Genomic DNA, 5,786 nt, shown 5'->3' with positions numbered 1-5,786 from the left:
TTGTAGCCATAATTTTGTGCCCAGGTGGCTGGACACCACACGCACGATCGAAACCGATCGAACCATTACCTAGAGTTTCTGTCGGCTAAAATGTGTCTCTCATGTCTTGAAAATGGGCCGACAATCGGCCGACAACTCGTGTAGCGTGTGCTGGACATTACACTAAGGAAATGAGGAAGGGAGGGTCAGTGGAGAGCAATGGAGAGTTAGTGTCAACAGAAAGAAAAAAACGACAGGAAGAGACGATAAAGCCGATAATTAAAATTAGGTCGATAGGTTTAATTTATCGTGCGATTAATTGATTTATCGTTTATCGCGACAGGCCATCGACAGGCCTAAGCACCATTCACCATATTGGCGTGTCGGAGAAGCTCTGTTATCTTAGCAGATTTGTTCTTTTCGTAGACTGTTGTTCATTATTTTCGGTTGAGGCATTCGGACTGTTGTCATGACGTGTAACTGTGGCAACAAAGTATCTTTTACAACTGAGCACAGCAGATTACCATCTGAAAATCTCAGATAATACTTGAACTACAACTCCAAATCCCAGAGGAGTGGAAATGGAGACTTTACGGATGCAGACCCAAGAGCAGAGAGAGGACATTCAAATCATCTCATTCATTCATTGTGATGGACAAGGATCAGATTCAACATCTCTGGGCCCGTATGGCCAGACAGATTTACATGGGAGCAGTAAACGCAAATGGGGTGGATCAGCAGCGTTTGCCAATGGCTGACTGTGTCATCCAGGACATGTTACAAAGAAATATGGTCTCTATTGTCTGGATATTGAGATGTTAGCATTTCATGATGGCTATGAGACTGTTACACAGCAGAAGTCTTCAATTAGATGCCTCTTCAGTTGCTACCAGAGATCCTTCCGGCCCACAGGATCACCATTCACTACAACACTTTGAAGTCACTTGGATGGTCAGTTACAATAACATTTAATTTCGCTTTGGAATAAGTTAAATATTTTTGAACTGAACTGATAATAAATTGAATTAAGAGGGCTGTTCCAATACATGTACCATTGTATCCTTAATGGAAATATTAAGGATACAATTTTAAATGTTAAGAGAAAACAATGGAGTCTTTGATGAGCTTCAATTATGACACCAGCAACGTGTTAGGCTGTGTGCACTATAACACTTAAATCATTCCTATTTAAAACTTATGAGTGAAATGAAAATCACTAACCACCTGATAGAGACTCAAAGCATGTTGGACAAACTAATGACATCCTTACTGCAACTACAGAAGGTTATGTTCAGCCAGCTGAATAATTTCATTAATTTGTGATCAACACTGTTTAGTATTTAACTATGTGTATAAGATCAACAAGAAGCAGACATCATCAATTGTTTGAGAAGCAACAGTTGCAGTCAATTACATCAGGTTACAAAAAAATATTTTTTTGGAAGTTGTCTGTTTTTTCCACTGAATTATGACTATTTTGCACCACTGAATCCAAAAATGACATCCATTTTTCGCAATCAGGTCAGGTTTTTATTCTAATTTGATTTAGGGGAATTTGATCTTCTGACTAAATTGATGACATTTTTTGTGACATTATCAGTTCATTTCTGTTATTTCTCATCCAAAAAAGGCTTTAAGAGAAAAAAATGTTTTCAAACAGAGTGTATTAATTAAATGTTGCAAACTTGGATTTCTGTAAATTGAATAATAAACAGTGATAAGGGTAAGTAGATGTGACTTGAACATTACGTCTCCTTCTCTTTTCTGTCCTGATGGAATCTCTCCTCCTGCTCATCACTCATTGATCCAGATTGTCAGAAAACTGATCCAGATGTGAGAACAAGTCATGCATTTTGATGCTCATAGTTCAGCTCCATAGTTCAGAAAGTTGGTCTGTGATTTTTTTTTTTTTTTTTTGTTTAAGCACATCAAAATGACCCTAAAACTGTTGAAAAACCCCCGACAACATTTTTTCTGTTGACCAGTGTTACTGAAGTTGAGCCTTTTTTTTATCTCTCAGGTGTTCCTGGTGTTAAAGGAAGCTCTACTGGAAACATTCATTTTCTACAGTTGTAAATATGAGAAGCTACTGTGGGATAACAGATAGAGGTTTTCAGCTTCAGCTGTGGTTCCCAACATTTTCTCTTTGCTTGTTCCCCATGTTTCTAATGCTGTACTCCAGTTGGGACTTAATGTCTGAGTCTGGTTGTTACATCTGCTTGTCTGTCTAATTGTAGCGTGAGTTTGACTCTGCTGAGATGACTGTTTTCGTTAAAGCACATCAGTGTGTAATAGAAGTGTATATTGTTGGGAGACCCAGTTACTTGTAAACTGAAGTTATCATGAACAGGAGAGCTTGATGAAAATCTTCAGTCAGCTTTTAGAAAATAATTCAGACAGTAGAAGCTTCCAGCTCTATCTCCAAGGTTGTTATAGTAATGAATTGTTTGCATTTTGTCTTGTTATTGGGTAATAAACACTCAAGGATTATCAGAAAAAAAGCAAAAAGAGTATTTCTAATTCTATTTTTATCTGCTCATTAACAGGCTGAAATTATCAACTGTTTGAACCACAATCCACAGCAGCTGATTCTACTGAACCAGAAGATAGGATTCTCCTCAAGCCCAAAAGTCTTGAGCAACACCAAGTTGATCTTTGACTTGTTCAGATGTTCTCATTGTGATTTTCCAGATTTTCCACGTTAAGTCGTCATTTAAGGCACTTTTAGGTCTGATGGATCGACCTCAGAGTTCTCCGCTTAATGACGAAGGAAGTTCTCATGCAGCAGACCCATAAAAACAATGGTGAACAAGTTAAAGAAACTGGAGAAATCCTATTTTGATCTGGTATAACCAATTCCAATGAGTGACAAATAGCATTTCTCGCTCAAAGACGTTTCTGACCAGGCCTTTTCCAGTCATCTCAGGGTGAAGTGTTGACACTGACAGCAGCTGGACATTATCGTTATGTTTCAATGTCGGGCCGACTGGGGGGTGTTTCAACCACCCTCCTATGTGACTAAATATGTTCAGAAGCTCAGGATAAAACCTGAACTAGAGGGGACAAAAGCATGACAGGGCTAAAATAGGTGGAGCTACATTAGCAAGCTAAGCTGCTGTTTGGTTTGCTTGTCTCGGTTTTCTAACAACAAATAGGACTGTTATTCCACTCGGCACGAGAAACACTACTGGCGTAAATCCATGCAGGGGTTTTAGGCTTTGTTTTACTTTACTTTAAGCAGTCCATCTAGCTAACTAGCATAATTGGCTCAGGTCACAGCATTAGTAGTTTGCCCTCATTTTTCACAAGGCGACACTGGAACAAAACACCGGGATAGTGTGAAAATGTTTCACTCTAGAGCGGCCTCAGTACGGCTTCTTTCGGACTATCTGGGTCACCTCACTTCTAGCACATAAACAACAATGGCAAGAAATACTCACCGTTCTCCAAACAGGGCTGGTACCTTGCTTATGGAAGCAGCTCGGTTCGTTTGGAACACAAACCACAGAATATAAGAACTGCCAGCTCCCTGTCCGCCTCTCATGCAAGCGAGACCGACTGGAAGAGGTCAACCTGCGCCATCTGTTGGGCATTCAGTAAAATTACACAAAGCTCATCTGCGTGTCAAGAGACTGGAATGTAGAGTTCTTCTCCGATTAGCCCAGACGAACGACTCTTCGTTTTTTCCTTAACCCTTGTGCGTGCGAGGACTGAGGCAAACGTAGAGGACTATGGCAAATGATACAAGTTTTATGTGTGTGGGGTCAGTTGGACCCCATTTCTACATACAAGGGTTAAGGCACTTTACTAAGCAGCGTTTAGATGCATTGGTTGTGAGGATCACAACCAAAGTTTAGGATTTTAATCTTAAAAAATTCCTAATGTCCCATTAAAAGACCTGGCCTCCACAGTCACCGGACCTGAACCCAATTGAGATGGTTTGGGATGAGCTGGACTGCAGAGTGAAGGCAAAAGGGCCAACAAGTGCTAAGCATCTCTGGGAACTCCTTCAAGACTGTTTGAAGACCATTTCAGATGACTACCTCTTGAAGCTCATCAAGAGAATGCCAAGAGTGTGCGAAGCAGTAATCAAAGCAAAAGGTGGCTACTTTGAAGAACCTAGAATATAAGATGTATTTTCAGTTGTTTCACACATTTTTGTTAAGTATATAATTCCACGTGTTAATTCATAGTTTTGATCCCTTCAGTGTGAATCTACAATGTTCATAGTCATGAAAATGAAGAAAACTCTTTGAATGAAAAGGTGTGTCCAAACTTTTGGTCTGTACTGTAGATCAGAGGTTCCCAAACTGTGGGGAAACACATTGACCATGCAGTTTTGGTCAATGTAGTGCTTTCAGATGAATCCTGGGTCATCTCTCAATCCACATAAATGTGGACAGCATAGAGTGCAAGTCCTTAAAGCAGAGGTTCCCAAACTGTGGGGCGCGGGCGCCGTGTCATTGCAGGGGGGGGCGCGGGAAGCCGTCTGGATGTGAAGGAGACCTGCTGCTGCTGTGCGGAGCTACATTATGTAGGTTTGTGTTAGAATCACGGCAGCAAACCAGCAAAACCCAAAGAACTTTTCGCAGTTTTTCCCTCCAAACTAACCGACTGAGTTGAGTAAAGCTGTTGGATGCAGGTAATGTTAGCTAAATAGCTAATATCAATACAGAACCTTAAGCTTAACAAGTACCTTGTAGGCTACCGATGTTGGTGTCTATTTTCAGCTACGTACATTCATTTTGCCCCCCAAAAAGTCGATGCTCCCCCCCACACACTTATCGCTCAATCAGACAGCCATTTGTAATCCATGGGGGGAGAGGGGGCGCAGAAAATGTTTGGAAACCACTGGGGGGGCGCAGAAGAAAAAGTTTGGGAACCACTGCTGTAGATGTTTGCAAGAAACGGCCACAAACCTTATGTCTGTTCCACAATGGAAGCTTTAATTTTAGCATTTCCTCTCCTCCACATACTTTGTTACCAGATGTGTAAAATCTACAAAAAGATGCAATTTAAATGTAAAAGTTGCACATATGTAGATTATTCAAGAGAAGCTATTTACAATAGTTTTTACAGAACTCTACACAACATCAATTCATTTATTAATAGATACATATAGATATTAATTACAGGATAGATACACAAAGATTTCATTTCTAACACAGCTGCTTGCAGTAATGAATGTTCATCTAAGAAGTGTGGCTTGCAGGAGCATGGAGGCTCTGTACTGGTTTGTCTGGTTTTAAATCAAGAGGCCCATGATAGGTTGACGTTAGGCAGCAGATGTCCTGCAGCTGATTGACTGAACCTGCCATGGACAGAGGAACAAGACCATCCCAGATATGGTAGGTTGTTAGGTAGGCTACTGTTGAGAAAGATGGACAACAAAACAAATGGAGAAATTATGAATCACATCAGAATATGTAAATTATTTGGCAGGTGGCGCTTAAATCAATATTTAAAATGCTTTTCTAAACAAGTGTTGGAAGATGTCAGTGATTTTAGTGAAACTTTTAACAACACAGCACTGACAGGCAGCGGTGTATACGTTTCCTAACTGTGGCTAAAGCTGCTGCTAGCTGGTTTACTCATGATCGGAGGCTGGTTCCTTTGAATACAGTTGGAGAATGGTAAATTGACAATGACTGATAACGGCTAACACTTCAATACTGTTTTATTAAAGTTAATACAGAAAGCGAACCTCTAAACGTTACAGGACTGACCAGGGGCGCCGCCAGTAAGCGTGGGCCCTCTGACAAAAAATTTGTTTGGGCTTCCCCATGCTGTTAGAATTTTTGGAGTCT

General features: G+C 40.5%; 1 protein-coding gene across 12 annotated transcripts in view; it reads right to left on the bottom strand.

Moving 5' to 3' along the window:
• Positions 1-3,578, bottom strand: part of myo18ab (myosin XVIIIA b) — a 90,790-nt gene extending 87,212 nt beyond the window's left edge. For 10 of the 12 annotated variants that reach the window (XM_015018090.1, XM_015018096.1, XM_015018092.1 and 7 more), the window contains exon 1: positions 3,420-3,578. The gene's annotated coding sequence lies outside the window, so the exon portion shown is untranslated. The remainder of the gene's footprint in view (positions 1-3,419) is intronic. The other 2 variants (XM_015018100.1, XM_015018101.1) reach the window with 1 other exon arrangement.
• Between the last annotated feature and the right edge of the window lie 2,208 nt (positions 3,579-5,786).

Source organism: Poecilia latipinna, unplaced genomic scaffold (assembly GCF_001443285.1).
Source record: "Poecilia latipinna isolate Pla-1442-1.1 unplaced genomic scaffold, P_latipinna-1.0 Scaffold2227, whole genome shotgun sequence".
NCBI classification, from domain to species: Eukaryota; Metazoa; Chordata; class Actinopteri; order Cyprinodontiformes; family Poeciliidae; genus Poecilia; species Poecilia latipinna.
This window is presented reverse-complemented; position numbering and strand designations above follow the sequence as displayed.